Below are 20647 nucleotides of genomic sequence, written 5' to 3'. Positions count from 1 at the left end.
ATCTGGAGATACATCAAGACAGATGTGTGGTCAGAACCAAGCACACATATAAGTATCAATCTCCTGATCTTTACTGAAGCAAGTACTGTGTGTGATGTGCCTTCCTTCACAGTTTGTAAAGAACTGCATTTTGTCCTTCCTGAACCTCTGCTGCCAATGTCTCATCGTTTTCATGGTGGCAGACTGATGATAAAGCAAGTTTACCAGTCAGTCATTTTAGGAGGAGCTTGTCACAAATTTGAGAAACTGCAGTTTGAAATTGTATAGTTCTGTCACAGGAGGTTGGACTAAAGAACATCCCTTCTGAATCTCTGAATTCCAGAAACCAACCTGTGAACCTAGAGGAGACTTAAGCAAGCCAATTATCTCTGAGTAATTGAATCATGTAGCATTTAAGTTAGCTAGGTATTAATCTTGCATCACTCTTTTCAACATTATGGAAAGGATTTTCTTTTAAGCTCTTCACTGTAGCTAACTTTCAAAAGGCAACACTTGGCTGGGGTATTGACATTTCAAAGTGCGATTTCCATATAAGAAAAAATGTCTGTAAAAGTTGTTCCCTCTTCCTCAGTCTGGAAATGAACCTTTGTTTGCTGCTGATGTTTGCAGGAAAACAAGTTTCTACTGGTTTTTACCCCCAGTGATTTTCTGAATACTTAATAAACTTAAGGTAGGGTAAGCAGAATTCTGTATTATTGCACACATTGGTATCAAGCTGGTCTCACAGAATTTGATTAGTGATGCATCTCAATTGGCTTAGAAATTAATTAGTTTAAATTGCTGCAAACCCACCCCTGATGTGGACATATTTAGAAGTGAATATAACTGTTAATGTCTTTTTTTTAAACTTAAATGAAAATGAAGGAAATAAGAGTGATTCTTTAAAATAATTTATTGCGATTAACTGCATCAGTTCAATGATTTTGAAGTAATTTCCTTTTATGTCACAGTGTGCAAACAAGCTGTACACTGTTATCAGTTATATCCATTCCAATCCAGTAAAAACTGTAAGTATCATTTAACCCAGTAAGAATTTGTGAAATTTAATTTTCTGGGTCATAATCAGTTTTCAGAGTTTCTGTATTTGAGTTTAGTTATGCCTGCATGGTTTGCTTACTTTTATATCTGGGATTTTTTTTTTTTAACTATACTAAGCCAGAGAACACAATGAACATGCATTGTTCTAATGTATTAATGACATTTTCAAAGCTGGCCTACAATGGGAAAGTTCTGCACTATGAGACAGCTGTGAGTATATCTCTATAGCTATAGCTATACCTATATCTATTTATCTATCTATATCTTTATCTGTGTAATATACATACATACACATATAGGACAGTTATATTCATCCAGTCATTAGGGGACTGGAATACACAGCAAATACAGAAATGTAGATACACCAGTTTTGCATGCTATTCAACCCTAAGGCTGTTCAGAAGATTTTAAAAAATCCAAAAAGTCATTGCTCTCACATAGACTATTCAAATACATTTAATACAGCTTGTATGAGGTGCGATTTACCATTTTTGGTACAATAGCCACCTACATTATTAATCAAACTACTTTATGATGCTGCTGAGTATAGGCTGTGATTCCTCAGAGCAAAAAGCACTTTGTCACCTGATCTAGCAATTAACTCAAATCTCTTTAAACTCAAAACAAAGTATATATTTAATTTTTTTTTCTCAGTACTTGGTGCCACCAAGGTGTTACTTCTTTGACATTGTCTCAAAATTCAACATTTGAGTTTTGAGAATCTTGTTTTATGCTACTTGATATTTAAGATTTTATTAAATAGTTTGTCTAAGAGTTAAAAGTTATTCAAATGACAGAGATAATGAAGGGCTGCTATATTTTAATCAGATAGATATTGAGAAGAAACTCTATGAGCGCCAAAGGCAAGAAAATAAAAGCCAGTGTCAACCAAAAGAAGAATGTGTTTGATAAAAACAATAGGAACAACTTTTTAGCTACTATGATGTGCCGTGAAGCACCACAAGAATTGATTTAAACTATTTCACTGTTAATTTCAATGTAACACTATGGGGTTGAAAAACCTATGCAGGTATAACAGCACACTATGTTATTCCCATAGATAAAGTCCTTATAAACATAACTGTAGAAAACCGGGTTTCAGGAAGAAAAGTATCACGTGCCTGTTGAGCAAGAACATCTGTTCAGACAGGGAAGTACTGACTTGTTTTTAAGCAGCCAGTACTGCATTTTTCAGCACGCTTATCACTTTTGAGATATTCCAATCCAAGCAGGAATGTCTAAAACAAGCAAGTTATGTTCATGTATTTCCTAAAAAATCCAAACCAAAACCATAAGCAAGAGCTTGATGTAGGAAGAAGGGAGGGAAGAAGGAAAATTACAGCTAAATCTGTGCTCTGGGCTGAACAGTGACTTGTCACCTGAGAGAGAGAGAGAATTATGCCCCAGCTCAAAAGTTCTGCCTCTGCTGATAAGGTTATCAGATGACCTGCAAAAAGTCACCTGTCAGGGCATATCCTCTAGCACTGTGGGGGAAAATCCAATCCCATCTCAAATGAGGAGGAAATGTAGGCAAAGTATTTACACAAGAAATTATACTTATCTTTGGCCCAATTTTCAGGTAAAATAGCAAAACAGGGAGTTGAGAATGTCAGCACTTTTCTTGAACTGACTTGAAAAAAAATGAATAGTTTAGTGAGCAATGCATATGAAAAATATATTTGACATAAACATTTGCTGTTGAGAGGAATTGAAATCTACACCAAACCCTGATTTCTATCCTCTCATTTTACATTCAAATGAACAAGTTACATCCTTGCTCAGTGACAGGGCTGAGGTCACCAAGAGTGACCTCATCCTTTCAGCTATTTGCTTGTTTTTATGACAAGGGTCCTACTTAATAATGCAACAAGTCAGCTGAAAATACTCTTAGTGTGAAAAATTCCTAACAATCAGCCCTAGTGCCCAGAGCACAAAAAATACTGACATCTCATTTACAGTCATTATAGTGTACAGATAAGAGCATTTCAATAAATCTGAGCACAAAAATCACTTATTGTTGGGAGTCCTGAGTTTGCACCCAGAAGACATTTAGATACAGCAAGATTGTAGCCCTGGTATGCATGAAAGAGGACAGACCAGTCCTGTGTGACTTCTAAGCAAGGTTTGAGTGAAAGACATTGCAATTTCTTTCCGCATATTTCTCAATATATTTAAAAAATGCCTATAATGCAGATTCACAGTTTGAAGGAGATGTCAGACACAAACCCCCATATCTTCCTTGGAGACACTAACTGCATGTCTGATAATAGTCTAACAGCTTTTTTCCTTGATTTTTTTTCATTTATTTGGTATTAAAAAAACCCAACAAAACCAGTCCAGTAGAGGTGGAAAATTTAAAACTTACCATCATGATCCTGAAACGCTGAATTTGTGCCATATCATTCCAATGGCAAAAATAATGGGTTTATTTTACATAATTTCCACAAGGACAAAGAAGCATTGTCACAGTATAGAACCATGAGAATAAACTCTTCTTTCTCCAAACCACTAATTTTATTTTTCACTTACAGCTTACTTTAGCAAGAGATTTTGGAATTAGCACCTCCCTTTTCTCTAACCCCTAGACAGTAAAATAATTTTAGCATTTCTCACCTTTGCTTAAATGTAAAACAATTAATAATGCATTTTGTAGTGACTTATCTAAAAGATAAACCCAGACATTCTGGGTTGGCTAAGTCAAAGGGTAGACCCAGGACACCTATTTGAGACACAAGAAGAGAAAGCAAACAAGCCCAAACAAATTTTGACGCTTCAAATTACTTAGACCTTTTGAATCTTTAGACTACATAAATGCTTTCTGTAGATTACAAGGCAAATAGAAAAATCTTTGCTGTGCCAACAAAATGAATCCTACAATTTCACATGCACATAGCTAACACGCCAGACCTCTCAGTGCATAAAATGCAGGACAGATCAAATTTTTAACCAAGACTCCAATTTTTGACTTTTCTCCCTACAGTTTCCTGCCCCAGCCTGAAACTTCCTCTTCTTAGTCATCCCTCTAATAAGACCCTTTTATCACACCCCCATATTACCCATGTAGTTTTGGTATTTTTTTTGGATTGGATTATTCCAGTTCCTACTGGAATTTCTGAGACTCTGAGATCTTTCTCATCTCAGAATCCGTTTCTGAGGCTTTACTGGGTAAACCCAGATCTCTGACTGATGCTGCTACCACAGGCTTACAGGACGTGAAAGAAAGGGGAAGAAATCAAATCTGGATCCTCTTGTATAAATTGGTCAGTTAAAAATAAATACATATATAAATAAATAAACACACTAATACAAATAGCTGCAAATGTTGGTCAAAACCAAGGATGCTAAGCAGAACAAATCTCAGCCTGGTTCAACTCACGCTGTTGCATTCATCTCTGCTTTGCTTGAAAACCTTTCTATGACCTCAATTTCTGTTTGCACGGATGTTTGAAGAATGTCTGTCTTAACACCAGCACCTTTATCTGTCTGGTTAACATGTGGTTATTCATTATTTGTTCTCATCAAATTACAGAGTCTGAGCAGCATCACTGTCAAATGACAATCACTGAGCACAAAAAGCAAATAATTAAAATGGACAGATGATGAATAATCCACAGGCCAGGGTCTGCTTTTCCTAAACGGCCTGCTAACCAATGAAAAACAAATACATGAGTAATAATAACGACTGTTCACAAACAACTCGTGAACTGGAAAAAAAAATAAAAAAATTCAAGATTAAAATCAGTTCCAGTGAGTAAATCAGTCAGCTCTTGTTACTAACAATATTAATGTAATTTACTTTTTATCACAGGAGATGTAAGAGGATACACAGAGTGTGCCTAGCTCTAGGTCACAGCAGCATCATCCCGGGCTGCACTGCACCCAGCTGAGAGGATGGGCTGAGGCTAGCTGGATGCTTTCCAGAAGAGCTATTACTCTGGAGTAATTATGCATTTTGGAAGTGGTTTAAACTGAATCACTACACCCCCGTTTTTACTTGAGATTAAGGGTATCCAGATGAAGAGCTATTGTGGAATAACCACAGTACTTTTGGAACATTTCCAGAGTTAGAGAGACTTTACTGCAGAGAAGTACAGCACATTGAGCCAGCAGTCTTCTCCCACAACCTTTGTTCAGTCTGTCAAAAGTCAGGCATGTCTGACTCCCTTCAGCTTTTAGAAACTAAAAAGGGCAATATTCAAGATACTTTGGCTGTGTGATTTGGGTGAAGGAAACAGCAACAAAGTGTGTCCATGAACTTGTTTCTGTCTAAGGTTTCTAAGGGCACAGACTCCCCTACCTGCACAATGATTAGAAAAAGCATGAACAAAGACATTTTAATAATTTCAAAGCAGCTTATTACACATACAATGCCATTCTTTTGTGTCTAAGACTTCTGTTTAATTCACGTATATCAGGAGTGAAATATACTCAAAAAATGAAGAGGAACTTCCTGAGCAGCTTTCCTGAATTTAGTGCTTAGTCCTGTGGGTGAGTTGCATTTTTCTTGTTATCCCATTCAGTTGACTTTTCTATACATGTGTTGAATGTGCTATATACTGACAGCCAAGCAGGCCATCATAGCAGTTTTGTTTGAGATTGAGAACCTGCTGATTTGACCTGCTTATCAAGAGAAAAATGTCATCTCAAGAGGACAAGATTATTTTGTATTTCTCCCTATTTTCTTCTTGTGAACAATTTTTTTAACCCCCTAAAGCCAAGTAAAAAGTCACCAGTCTAGGAACCCTTTTTTCTTCTTTTTTCTTATTTTCTAATATTTTTACATAATTAAAAAAATATAGTAATACTTTTCTTTATATAAAAGCTTAAAATAAAGTTGGAAAAGTACACCTTTAATGTTCTTTATACATGCCTGTGTGGAATCCCTTTGTGTCTATTCAAGGTGAATTTAGACTCTTATAAGGCAAAACAAATATCTATTTATGAACAACTCTATAATGATAAAGGAAAAATTGCAAAACATTTCAAGAGAGAAATAATTTCAATAATTATAATTTCAAACCTTGCCATGTTTGCACAACAGAATGGAAGTGGTCTGTTGGACACAGAATCCTAGAATCATGGAGGTTGGAGAAGATCTTCAAGATCATCAAGTCCAACCTTCAAAAGAATACCATCCATTAAAATCATATCAGGAAGTGCCATGCCTGCTTGGCTTTTTAACATTTCCAGGGATGGTGATTCCACCACTTTCCTAGGGAGCCTGTTCCATTGCTTAGCATGTTAAGAGTCCTTCAGGATGCAAAGCACTATTCACTCTAATTTAAGTTAGTGTTACAGTTTGTGTCCTACGCTGCTCTGAAATGTTCCAGAGCCTTCTTTTCCTCATTTCCACTTTTATAAGTTAAAAAGTAAGACCTCTTAAATTATGGTATTAGCCTCACTAAGGAGACCTGAGCACACATTACTTCCCTCTCCCTTCAAAATGACACGTTGTGAAAAGAAAAACTGGATTAAAAAGGCTATACTTCACATTTTTTTGACTGCTGTGCGCCACTTGGTAAAGAACTGAGCTTCCCATGACCTTCCACAGCCTGTCATGTGTGAAATGCATCCTACGTGACAATTTTAACATCAGTTGCATCATTAACACATGTTCCTGACTGCACAGTGGTTTTTTGCACTTTGCCAGATGAGGCAGAGGCTAGATGAATTGTTACTGTGCACATGCAGTTTTCTAATAAAACCAATATGGCATTATTGTTCTTGGAAGCACATTTGGAAAATCTTACCCCACGCTGTATAACGTGCATCAGGGTGACAGGTGGGTGAGGCACTGCGTGTGGGGCAGGGAAGAGGAGCCCACAAGGACAGTAAATACCTGCGTGCTTGTACTTGCCTTAACACATAAATACAGACACCCATGCATACACATACAAAGCTACGTTCATCTTCAACTTTGCCTTTGAGTTTTAATTTTCTTCTCATCTTGCCTGATGCAACAAATTTCAAGGCATTCTCTTCTGCCAAGCTTCAGTTTGTATCTTTGGGTATTTGGGATTTGTACAGTTTTTTTTATGGGATGCTCCTTTTGGGTAGCATTCTCAACTTCCTCATCATATGACATTGGGAGGGATTATTTGGTGTATCCACAGCTTTCATGTTAAGTCCCAAAGTATCTTGTAACACTGAGTATGCAGACTCAAATCCCAACACTAAATAAAAACATATAGAACTTTCAGTAATAAAAAGGCTAAAACCTCAAAACTAAAATGCTGTGGGAAGTGAGCAGAAGAGTTTCAAAGGCTTGGCCAGTGTCCTGGGCCTTTCTAGATGAGGATGAATCTGCCCAGGTGATCCTTTCCTACAGGGGAAACTAGGTAAACACCACATGTTAAAGAGGTGAATGTCCCCAGCAGGAACTGGTTTGGATCCAAATGCAACTTAGTTCCCTGCCAGTTCTTTACTTTGCAGAACAGTATATGGGGATATACTCTGAAATGTTTTTTCTCAGAAAAGTTTTCTTCAGCTTTAAGGTAAGTGCACATGCATGTGCATCTATTTTTATACAGGTGTTACTGGGACAAGGAGGGGGTTATAGTTAATATCACCAGATGTCCTACAACTTTTTGTCAAAGACAAAAACCCTCCAGCTCAGTTGCTCACTATGGGCTGAAAAAAAATTCTGCGTATGAGCAAAATAATGCACATTATTTCACTGCTCAGTCTAACACCAACCCTATAATTACTGGATTCTCAACTATCTTTCACATTCCCCTTGAGCTATGAATTACAAGTTTTCAGCATATTGGATACTAATACTGTGGCATGATTAGATTACCATTTCCACAGGTTGCCAGAGCAGAAGAATAGCTCATCTAAGCATGAATAGATTCATTTACTTGAAGAGAATTTTCTTTACCTTTCAGACTAATCATCTGTGTCTAACACAGGATAAAAAGAACACAAATTATTTTCAGGCTAGCTTTTCTTAAAAAATAAAATTACCACCCTAGTTTTTGCATCCCAGTATTCAAAGGCATGCATTTGTGGGGGTTTTGTCTGGCTGCTCAGAGAAAAGCAGTTTGCAGAATGCAGATACAGACCTGTTTTCTGTTGTAGATGGGATCCATTAGTCACTAAGGAGGCTACAGAATAATGGAAAGTAGCCATTTTGTGTTCATTTTAGTGCACAGCCTTGGAGGGGAGAAACACACAAATCCATGTATTTTTTGCTGTGCTATTGAATAGAATATAAAGACTATAAATATTTTATTAGTCGGTTATGGCTTAAAAAGGTACTTTGTACAGAGTAGATATTTCCCTCTGGAATTCATGAAAACATAACAGCTTTGAACTTGAAATAAGGACCAACATTTGAGGATATTTGTTATTTGTAGACTATTTGTTAAGTAAACATTCAACTGTATGTTCAGAAACACTCAGATCACCAGTATGCCAGGAACTCCTGTTCCAGTGCCACCAAGCAGCTGAAACCCAGTCTAAGGGGCAGTACCTATCACAGCTCTCTTGTGCTGCCAGAACTACAGGTGAAACAGGCAGGTGAGTCCACTCTACTGTCCATTCAAAAAAATAGGTAATAGATCACATGCAACACATTTGTTTTTTTTGTGGAAGCTGACACATTGCAGGTGGCAGCTTTGGTAACTCACCAGCTCCACTTGCCCACTGTTGATGGGACCCTGGTTTTGCTAAAAGGCATTCACATCCTTGCCCTGCACCATGGGATAAAGCACATAGACACACACCTTGTCTTCCCAGCTGTTCACATCTTATGAAAGATTTTTGGTGGATGCAAAACACCAGAGAAATCAGTGAAAACTCATAGGAACTTCCATCAGTGAGCAGCCTTTGTGGGCCATCTCTTGTGTTTGCAAGTGAAATTCCTGCCACATGTTTGTGGCCTGCTTGGCACTCTTCTTGCCTGTGTTTTAACTCTCTGGTTTATGATTTTATTATTTTAATATGGTCTCCAGACCATCTGCAAACTACCACTGCCTCATGATATTTCCCTGCAGTGATTACATTAAAAACCTTGTTAAAAAGGCAAATCTAAACAACTTTGTACATGCTCAGGGAGAACCACAGATTTTTTCTTGACATGCATCACTGCGTAGTTAAAGAACATCCCATGAAACACAAGGATATTTATTATTCAACAGACTACACTCTGTTACAGCTTAAACTAGTCTGGAAACAGAAGGACAGCATTATTTAATTAATGATGGTTTTCAAATTACATCCAGAGAGAGAATAGCTGCCTTTTCAGTTTTTGTTAGCCCATACATCACCATGTGAGCACTGCTCACAGAAATACTACTCCCTTCTCCCTTGCTCACACTTAGACAGACACGTGGTTCTTCTGACTTTGTCCTGACTGTTCCTGGACAGTCTTCCATTCTAACAAGCATCTAGGCAAAAAACCCATGCCTCCTGTAGGAAAAAGAAGACCTTTACCTTGGGGTGTCCTCATCTCTCTCTGTCTGTATTACAAACACTTGCTGTGTTTTCTACTGTGCCTCTCTTTCCGCCCCTTCCCCAGCCCAGCCTCACATTGCAGCCTTGCAGATGCTCTTCCTGAGCATCACTGCCCTCCCCAAACAGGTGTGGTTACAGCTGAATTCCTCCTTCCCTACTGACTCTCAGGCCACCATATTTTTGCTTCCAAGTTCAATGCATCGTTTGATCACTGACCTCTTGTGCATCTCCTGTTCTGCTTTCTGTAACAACATAGTTAATGTCACCCTCTTTGTCTGGAAGGATAAAGTTCCTGTCTAAGTGCCTACTCACTGTGCAGAGTATGCACAAAATGCCTGAAGTTTTCCAACATGCTGTTTATGTCCTGTTGCAGTACTGTCTGTCTGAAAATCCCAGTTATGACTTGGCTTCTGTGTGCTGAGCAGTTTCAGTCTGGATAACTTCAGCTCCTTGCTGCAAAAGGAAATCTGAAACAAATACAAAGCACGCTCACACACCACTTAGCAAATATATCCAGAAAACAAAAAGAGGAAAAATCTGGGAGAACCTGTATAAATGGCTATAAATACCTGGAAACCACAGGCACTATGTCAAGTAACTTATCTCACCCTCCTTATAAGAGCTGTATTTGAAGGGGATGAACTACCCTTTGGCAACATCTGCCTCCCTCCCTTTACTGAACATCAGGCCCAGATGACTAATTTTGGATGGCCAATTAAGCAAGAGGAATCCCAATGCTAAACAACTTCAGCATGTTGCTGCACTAAGTTGCCCCTGTTTATATTTAGTCTCTTTTCTCCATTTTTGTGGAGCTCTGAAATTAAAATCTGGAGATGAAATGATACTATTCTACCCTCATAGTTTATCTGTCTCAGATGCACTGCTTGTCTATACACAGAAGAACTCTTTGCTGTTCGTGTAGTGCTGTGCAGTGGAAATCAGCAGTTTGTAGACAGCTCTTTCTAAGATCAGAAGAACAAATGCTTGTTTCTTTTCTCTCTGATTTCCTCTGAGTTAACAATAGATGTTGACCTTATAGAATTGCTGTAGCAGATTGTGAATTATGTATGAAATGCAATTTCCCTGTCTGCTGTGGACATGTTTGACTGTGCTGTTTGCAGCACTCATTGTCAGAGGGCTTGCAGTATTCTCAGCAACACAGCTAGGGCAGCTGAACTCACCATAAAGAAAGTCAATAGTCAGTTAAAATAAAGTTCTTTTTCATTCCTTAAAATCCAAATTCTTAAAAGCAATAAGCTTCTCATAACTCCTGTCCCGTCATCTAACACAGTTTATAACCTTTTCATAGAATCATGGAATTGTTAAGGTTAGAAAAGACCTCTGAGATCATCACTTCCAACCATTAACCCAGCACTGCCAAGTCCATCACTAAATCATATACCCAAATGCCACATCCACATGTCTTCTGAATACTTCCAGGGATGGTGATTCCACCATTTCCTTGGGCAGCTTATTCCAATGCCTTACTACTCTTTAAGCAGAGAAATTTTTCCTAATATCTAATATAAACCTCCCCTGGCACAACTTGTGACCACCTCCTCTTGTCCTTACCCTTATTACCTGAGAGATGAGCCTCATTATAACCTCCTTTCAGGCACTTGTAGAGAGCAATAAGGTCTTCCCTGAGCCTCCTTTTCCCCAGGCTAAGCAACCCCAGCTCCCTCAGCTGCTCTTCACAAGAGTTGTGCTCTAAAAGTAGGTTTTAGTCACCCAAGGGTTCAACATGACCTTATAGTGAAATAGAATAGAATAGAATAGAATAGAATAGAATAGAATAGAATAGAATAGAATAGAATAGAATAGAATAGAATAGAATAGAATAGAATAGAATAGAATAGAATAGAATAGAATAGAATAGAATAGAATAGAATAGAATAGAATAGAATATTTTGGTTGAAAGGTCCAACAACAATCATCTAGTCCATCTTCCTTACCATTTCAGAGCTGAGAAGTTAAAGAAAATTATTAAGGGCATTGTCAAATGCCTCTTAAATGCTGACAGGGATGGGGCATCAACCACCTTCCTAGGATGCCTGGTAAAAAAACCAAACCTCAATCAAAAGAGATTCAAAAGCATGGGCAGATGCCTCACTAGCAAGCCTAGAGTCAAGAAGTCAACAATGATTATAGCCTACCTATTCTTCCAGCAAAACTGGCTTCAGTGAAAGTCTCCTAGAATACATCCAATAAGTGATCTCAGGTAAGAGGTACCATACAGACAAAATCTAACTTTCATGGGTAGTCTGGCTTGTGCTGGTCATCATGTTTCTTGTCTCCCCCAATATGATCATCGGAGAACATCTGTGAGGTTTATGCATGTGACTATGCTCAGAGACTAAGGCAAATCAGAAATAATCAGCTGATTTCTCAGTGGGAACACATATTTTTAAAAAAATCTACTCAGAATATTTCTCCATGGTTGGGTTATTAAGAAGGTGGAACAGAAGCACATTTTTACAGCAGTAATAATTTTTCCTTCCTTTTGTTACATCCACTTTTAAAGTAGTGGATGTTTCTTCCCTCTCATCCTACTTTTATTACAATCCTAGGAAAAAAATGCCAGTGTAACAATGCAAAATAAATGAAACCACTTATTAACAATATACAAAAGCTACAGAAGAGGGCTGAATTACTGAAGCTATTGTGAGGAAATTTCAGCCAGGTGTTTTATTTTCTCTCCTCTTGTGCAAACCTCATTAACAATGCCCAGTGTGTACAGCAGGAATGAAGGCTTTGGTCCTGGATATGTAGTAGGAGTCTAGCAGGAGCCCCTGGCAACATGGGAACAGCATCCAGTCCCACTGCTGTTTTTCTGATGCTGAAATTTTTTGGGGGAGCACCATCTACACTCATGCTTGAGCTGGTGACATGAGTAGAAGCAGAAAATGTACACCAGCTACCTTTAACTGATGAGCGCATGAGTAAATCAGACGAGCACTCAAGTACAGCAAGGAGGTTTGCGTCAATTGCTTGTTCTGCTGATGCAAGGGCTGTCCTGTAAATTGCACCCAAAAGCAAGCAGAGTTGGCTTGGAATGTTTACTTCTGAAAAATGAATCATAAAATGGATTATTAAAATGCACCAAATCCTGAGTTCCTTGTGGGCATGTGTAATTTGTAATCACGGAAACTGCAGGAGCCTTCTTTTTTCCTGCTCTCATGTAATTAAGAGTGAAACTGTTCCGCCACTCGCATGCAATGAATTCGCTCTTCCCTCGCTTACACTGCTATGTCCTGTTATACATTACACATCCAAGAATTACATATTTTATACACTTTTGATCTTGTGGTGGAAATAAATTTTACAAGCCAGCCAAACTTCTCTTAACCACGTATACATCTGCTGTCTCCCTGAAGCTTGCTGACAGTTAATTCTCTTCACATCTCCTGTAGCTGCACAGGAGGTACTGTTCCCAGTGCCCTTGCAAGGTTACAGCCAGCTCCCACCCCACATGACTAAATCAAAGCATTCCAAAAAACCAAAGGGACAGTCAAGTCTCTGGAATTTCAAAGCAAACATTTTCTGTATGTCTGGTGCTTCAACTCCTGCCAAGTCATTTCTCCTAGTAATCATGTGTTGTGTTAAGCACACCAGCCCAGCTTCTGACTCCCTTTTCACTGACAGAGCAGAGGCTTTGATTCTGGCCTGACATACACCTGGATAAATCCACCAAGGTCAACAGAACTACACAGGTATAAATTGAATAGAAATACATCCAGATATCTGACTGTGTACACGTATATCATGTAGTTAGAATGCACCATAATTTTTCCAGCACATCCATAGCCCCACTGACCAGCCATGAGCAGGTGCTTTTCTGGGAATGGGGGGTTCACTGTGGCAGGACACTGAGCAGCTTGTGATGCATAACACTCTGCTGTCCCTCTGAGGACCACTCAATACTGCCCTGTATTTAGAGTGATCTCATATGGGACTGTGCAACACTGCAAGGCAGATCTGCCAGCTTTGTGCCACTTCACAAGACTCAAGGCCATGTGGCTGCCATCAGAAGGTCAGATCTGATACTGCAAGGGTTAAACTAGCACAGACCCAGCACTGGCCTTCACTTACTGTAATACCTAAGGACAGGTGTCATTTCCCAGCTTAACTCCTACAAGAAAGAGCAGCTCTCTCTCTCTCTCTCACTCTCTCTCTCTCTCTCAAACACACACACACACACACACACACACACATGCTGGTCCCTCACACACTTTTCCTTCTGTCTTTACTCACTCATCCCCACTTTAAATTTCTTTAAACTGCAATTGGTTAATGTCCCCAGGTCTGAGGGAACCCCTTGTCAGGGTGAATATCGCTCCTGTTTGATGAAACAGAGAGTAGCTAAATTGCCAAAGAACTGAGTAAAGATACGGTTTTCTTTATTGCAGAATCCCCTTTTACCAGTGACTATATTTAAAGGACAATACACAATATATATGCTTAACACAATACATATGCTTACACACTTGTGCTTCTGTATTTTATTTCCTGCCAAATAAGGTGCTATATTTTGGAACATTGTGATCCCTCTCTGTCTCACTGGAACTTTGGACCTTAGCCTGCTCACTTGCTACCCTTGACCTTGGAGATCCCAAGTGTGTAGGCACCATTTGAAACAATTTTCCTCAAAGTTCATTTTCTTACTCTTTCTTCATGTACAAGTGGCTCTTATTCACATGCAAAAGCCCTGTGCCTAACAACACATCGACAAGCCTGCAGTAAATGTCAAGAGGACTGTTTTGTTCCTTAAAGTTTCCAGTGTCCTCTCTGCCTTGAGCAATGTCCCACAATCTAATTTGCTTTAAAGAATAGCCCTCAAAATACTTTTCAGGAACTTGGTTAATCTGGTATTACTCATGCTTCTAATATTACAAGGAAGACCTTGAATGACATTTAGCTAACAGGCAGTGTGTAGCTATGGACATAATTATTTCTGAGGTAAAGACCTTGAGCTGAATGTGCATATGGTTTGCATTTATTTTTTAAGAGAAGCCCCTAATGAAGCACATTCCCTATCCCACAAGGCATAATAGTCTGCAAAAATGGTGGAGATGAAGTCTTACCATTAATAATTAAATTTTTGTTGCTACCACAGTGGTGATCATTATGCAATTACCTTTTGTCTTTGGAGCTATTTGTTCAGATAGGTTTGCAAATAGATCAGTTTCCATGAGTCTCATACATTAAAAATAAAAAAAAAAAGAAAGAAAAATAGCAAAATATCTTTTGTTCCTGAAGATGTCAAGGACTTCTTCAAATATAATGGCTTCTGCCCCAAACATCATTTTGTCTGTATTTTGTTCACAGTCTTCAATGTATTTATTAACAAGCAGAAAAAAATATCCATGACTTCCACTACTTTCAAAACAAGTAAGAGGATTTCTAAGGAAGTATATAAACTCTGAATTGATGCAAGGCCACTGCTGTCAAATACATGAAGCTACTGGGATTGCTTCTGTGCTTTATGAGTTGTAGTTGGTGAATCTTGCTCAGGGTGTGTGTCCTAAGAACCACCTGCACAGCTCAGTGTTGTGACCTCATGAGCAAGTGACCCAGACCAGGGAGGCAGAGCTCAGGCACAGGTGTTTTTGGGATATTCTTCATACTGTCACCAAAGGGGAAACAATGGGTGGACTTAGTGACTGCTGCTGGTCAGGTGTCCTCAACAAAGGCAGCTGTTGACCTGGTGATGCTGTGTCTTCCTTCATTGGAAACATCCCTAGAAAGTCTTGTTTCCTAGGATCCCAGGTAAGCCAGGGCTCACCAATTTACATGCAAATGCTTGGAGCACATACAGTTTAGACCCTGACCTTGTCTCAACACCCTCCAGCCATATCCATACCAAAATCCAGCTATGAGAACTGGAAGTTTGAAGGTGTTATATTTGTTTTTTTGCCACAATTTTTCTGACATCTCTAACATGTTCAAGGTGCTGCTGCTTTTTGCTTCCTTTTTGCTTGCTTCTAAAACCACTTTTTTTTTTTTTGTGGAAAAGGAGAAGAATGATGGTTCTGTATTTTGGATGGCTGAAGGCTGTGAGTGTGTCAGTGAAACTTCATTAAGATCTCTTCTACTATTCACAGAGCTTGGAAAAAGATACTTTTTGTTATGTGCAGCATCATTCTGTAACACCTCTTATGGAACCAGGTCAGATTTTAGCACTTGTTAAGCAACTCACTTCAACTGTATCTTAGCATATTCAGTATTGATGGTTTGTGGCTGAGCAATTTTCATCACACCTGACTCTTACTGTTTATTTGTTAGTGGAAACTTTTCTAAAGCACCTGCAAAAACAGCATGAGTATCTGAGAAATAAAAAGTTCCCTTTGAACTTCCCATGGAAAATACCTGTAAAGAGTGAAGGATACTATTCAAAGAGACTTTACATTATTTTTCAGACAAAAATTATGTGGAGGGGAGTTGGGGATACAAGTTCTATTGCCAGGTGAAAATGAAAAAAATGGAATGCTGTAGAACTTATTCCTAAACCAAACATTATACAAGGTGGAATTCAACGGCAAAGTTAAATATAAAATAAATCCAACAGGATTACAGAAGGGCACAGTAACCCTGTCCCTGCAGTGACCCATGTAATAGCTCTATGCTGGTGCTTGTGATGACATGTCAGCAATCCCACGTTAAATGTACTTTGAAGGCACATTAGCTTCTCCTCTTTGTGTGTCTGGAGGTCTCCTTCTCTCCTTTATGAACACATTTCAGTGTCTTCTACCCTTTCCCCCTTACCCCACATTACCTGAGAACAGCATTGCTCTCTTCTGACCTTCCTTCTCAGCTGACTGCTGCAATAAGGAAAGTATTCTGAGATACCAGCTCTTTTTTTCTCTCCTCTCTTTTTAGCAGAAATTCCTTCACAGCAGCTTGTTTGAAATAGCTGCTGTGTGGAAGGGATTTTGCAGCCATGTTTGCCTTAATGCTGGCAAACAGCTAACGCTGTCTTCCAGAGACACGGAGGTAGAAGAGACAGACACAGTCCTAGAGCAGAGATCAGTAAGGGCACAAGGAGCAGGTCTGTGTGCCAGCAAAATACCATCAGGGGTGAGGGGAGCCAAATACTCTTGGTGAACTGGGGGATGGATAGGTATGCAGGGCGGGGAGGGTGGTGGATTTTTAACATCATATTTGACACTCATGAATTACATGTTACAGAGCATAGAACACCACCATAGTTGCTTCACAGACATTGCGGGTAGGCAGAGGGAGCCCATCTGAATGAGAAAACCACAGGTTTCTTATTTTGAGTCCACAATTAAAACCTCCAAGTTTCAAGGCTGGCAAGGGTGAGGATAAATCTTCCATGAGAAACATAGCAGAAAGCCTGTTTTCCCTTGGATTACTTCTTTCTCACTTCAGCCCTTTCTCTCTCCATAATCTCCACCTTCCCTGTTGTTTCACCTCTTTTCAGTCTCTCCAGGTTTCTCACAGCCCATGGGAAGTGTGGCTAATTACATAATTAAGATGAAGGAGCTTTATTGAAATCTATCAGTTCATGCTATGCGCAAGTAATTTAAAAAAGGGGTACATTTCTCTTGCACATATAGTTACTTTCTCTGTGCATACACTTTTCATTTACACAAAACTTTTTCAACACCTGCTTTTGATTTTCTTGCTGGAAATTAACACAAAGTTATTCCTTGTGCCTCTTACACTATTCCCTTTCACAATGTACTAACATCTACAATGGGAAAATGATCATGGCCATGGAGAAAGCAATAATAGAAATTATCCATTATTCCTCATAGTCCCAGCTGTATTGCCAGTCTTAATGTTTTATTAGAAAGCTCTCAAAGCTCTTGTCCTTGAATTAAATTAATATTCCTGTAATAAATCAATTGCAACTGAACTGTTTGAAACTCAAAACATAAATAGAAAGAAATTCCTTTTTAATACCTCATTATTGTTACTCCACATTTGAAGTTGATGCTGCATACAAATGACAGTGATAATTTGGGATATTTTAGACCAGAGAAAACCTCGTAACTGATGAACACAAGGTAAAATGTATCCTTCCAGAAGTCATGTATATGAGCCCAGGTTTTCTGGGGCCCTCTGATGTGCAGGGAGAAATTCCTCCTTTCTGCTTTTTTACCCCCCTTTATCTTAATATTTTAAAATATGAGCCTTCCAAACCACAACTCTGCTCTAAGCTAGTGAAATCAACCAGAACAATTAATGGGGGAAAAAAATAAAGCTTATATTCCATCTTAATAATTCAAAAGAGAAAAGATCTCACACTGTGGTATTATTTTGACTTTTGTATCAGGTATCAGAAATAAAACACATAAAAGCAAGGTTAAATAAGAAACAAACATCCTCATAGTCCTGAACAATTCACTTAATATTTCAGAAAAGGGAAGCTTTCAAGCCCTCACATTATCAAGCAGGGGACTGTACCATCCTGGTATTACAGCCTCTCTTTCTCTCTTTTTTTAGGTCTGGAAAGCATAAAAGAGTAGTAATATTACTTTTGGGAGACTCTGTCTAGCATGGTTTGTGTGGGAGTTTTCTGAAAGTTTGCCCTGATAAATGATTTACCAGGACAGTGAAAAGATCAAGAAAGCCCTGAGCTCTCCTCTCAAAACAAATTACTTTCTTCACCCACTCCTTGAAATCCTTTAAAACCTTACTGTAATGATTAATTTTCCAGAATTCTAAAAACTGTTGAAGTCCAGGGCCTATGACTATCTTATGTCTCTCCTGGGATGAAGACACATCACGGTGTTGGGCTGAATCCTGCCTGGTGCATCTGCATGTTTATTCTGGGTATCTCTTTGTTTTACTTGTTACCTGAATTTTCCTACAGTGTCATTGGGGTTTTGATATTTTATAATGCTGCATGTTTCCCTACTAAACAAAACACAAGAGGGTGTTTTGCCCTCCTTCTTTATATTTGTTTCATCAAAATTATTTGTTTAATTGTAGTAAAGATGAAACCAGACACACAGGGAGAAAAGAACAGGCAAGTGGGACGATGCTAATAAAGGTAGAGAAGAGAGAAAGAAAAGTCTACACATACTCAAGGGACTCTACTGCTTTTCTGTGACACTGGTGCCTCACTGGACCCATGAGAAGTTTTGCAATTCACATAATAAAGAAATGGTGGTAGGAGACACATGGAGAAGAACAATTAAGGATATCAATGAGAAAAAAAAATTACAGGAATAATTGTGCCTCGTTAGAGGTATGATAATAAACAATGATATGTATTTCTGGTGATAATGATCCTGCAGTTCACTCTCTCCACTTATTCCAACTCCCCCCACAGTGCCACTACTGTCTAATATGGCATATTTATGCAAAAGATGAGTTAGAAAATTAGATTCCATTATAAAAGCATCAGGTATAATAATGAAACCTATGGAAAATAATCTGGTATGCTTCTGCACCTGTCATGTCCAATGGTGTCCACCACCTGCCCATAAACATTTGACAAGCACTACTTAATCTCTTGATTTTACTGAAGGAGAAACTGAGGCAAAGAAAAACTTGTCTACCAAGCATCTGGGCTAGGCACTGGGCCAGCATGCAGTCACATGCATTAACTGTTTCTGATGCTTCTACGTAGAATATTATTAATTACTGGCAATTTGTAGTAGGCAAACCCATATGAAGGTGTCATTAGCACTGTGTGAACACAGGGAGAAAAGCTGCCCAGAGGAGCTCCCAAACACACACAGTTTTAATAGCCATTAGAAACTCACATTGGGAACAAAGATCTTTTAAAACATTGCTCCCATACTAATCTTGATGATGGCAGATAATTAGTCAGCAAACCCAAGCTCGGGGACTGCTTACTGAGCATGGAAAACCTCATATCCACAGTGCAGCTTTGACTGCAGGCTGAAGTGCCTTGCAGTGCTTACAAAAGCAGCTACAAAAATATTTTCAAGACCTTTAGCATATTCGTGCAGGACAGTTTATCCACCTAGCAGTACTGGGCTGATCAGCTCTCAAAACCAGTGAGAAGAAAAGGTGCTGGTGATGCAGACACTGCCAGCGGGGCACTCAGGGGTCAGGCTTTCATCCCCTATTTAGCAGTAATTTGGTATGTAGGGGCTGCATGAGCCTTTGAAGCTCAGTGCTGCTGTTTTTAAAGGCTCCCATCAACCAGCCCATAATGTAACTGAAGCAGAAACAGCAGTGTAATAGCAGACACAGTTTTCTTCTTGCAGAGTCTGCAGTTCTCTGACATGTCTGCTTAACTCTCTTTTCATGGCGGACAAACTTCCCGTCAGGAACCAGTTAACAGGGACAGCGAGGAGCAGCACTGACAAGCAACAGCTTTGGAGGAAGGCAGTCATGTATTTAAAAAGGAAAAGCCACCACGAAGAAGCCCACAAAAAAGCCACATTATTTATTTTTCTGGGAGGTGAGTGGGAAGAGTTTCAAAGCATGGCTGTTATGCTATTTTGGCACAAAAAGTACTTTTCCAAATTCAAATCTTCCATCAGGCTGGCTTGGAAAATGGCATGTGGTTTATAGCCATGGCTTGCTCCTTTCAGCTTTGCCTCATCTTCCAGGTTAAAGTCGCAGCTGGGAGCGTATCTGGGAGAAGGGAGGAGCATGTAAGAACTGGAGTATTCCCAGTGTGTTTCCACTGGCTGGCCCTGGGATCTGCAGGTAGTAAACACAAGCACTTTCCATAAAAGGGCCTTGCTTGGCAGGATACCGAGGGGAAAAAAAAAGGGGCTATTGCTGAGGTGGGGAGCAAAAAGAAGTTATTTGCTGGCAGAGGAGAAAGGAACGAAGGATGCTGAAAGGGTACTGGGCAGCTGCTTTTCCGGCTGCTATGGGAGCCAAGGGAAGAGCCTTTGATCTGCTGAGCAGGCCTGGGCTTGCCGCCAGGACCTACATCCTTTCTCCAGCACTGACAGCAGGCTTCCTTGCTAGCTCCTCTCTGATTGCCGAGTCAAAAAACAAGTGACGTAACTCATACAGGGATCTCACTGAAACACTTCTATTATCACCAGCTCTGCAGAAAACATATGCTACAGATGCTTCAGTCCGAAATTATCTTCTTGTCCAAAGCAGAACAAAAAGGAGAAAAAACCCACGAGGTCCTCTGGATTACATTTTGCAAAGCCCCATAAAACCCCTTCTGGCATACTCGGGG

At 39.3% G+C, this 20647-nt stretch overlaps 1 protein-coding gene and 2 long non-coding RNA genes across 4 annotated transcripts in view; 2 read left to right on the top strand and 1 right to left on the bottom strand.

The window, feature by feature from the left end:
* The window catches only part of DLGAP1 (DLG associated protein 1), a 139372-nt gene that overhangs the window by 38154 nt on the left and 80571 nt on the right, over nucleotides 1-20647 (bottom strand). The gene's annotated exons all lie outside the window — the stretch shown is intronic.
* The window catches only part of LOC131575399 (uncharacterized), a 44579-nt gene that overhangs the window by 13726 nt on the left and 10206 nt on the right, over nucleotides 1-20647 (top strand). The window contains exon 2 of the long non-coding RNA XR_009276786.1: nucleotides 5454-5526. This is a non-coding gene — a long non-coding RNA (uncharacterized LOC131575399). The remainder of the gene's footprint in view (nucleotides 1-5453; nucleotides 5527-20647) is intronic.
* On the top strand, nucleotides 18181-20154 carry LOC131575401 (uncharacterized). Its single transcript, XR_009276790.1, has 3 exons — nucleotides 18181-18297; nucleotides 19770-19903; nucleotides 20055-20154. It is a non-coding gene; the product is annotated as an uncharacterized LOC131575401 (long non-coding RNA).

The sequence above is a fragment of the Poecile atricapillus genome, chromosome 2, assembly GCF_030490865.1.
Source record: "Poecile atricapillus isolate bPoeAtr1 chromosome 2, bPoeAtr1.hap1, whole genome shotgun sequence".
In the NCBI taxonomy this organism is placed as follows: Eukaryota; Metazoa; Chordata; class Aves; order Passeriformes; family Paridae; genus Poecile; species Poecile atricapillus.
Note: the sequence above shows the minus strand (reverse complement) of the source record. Positions and strands in the feature narration are given on the sequence as shown.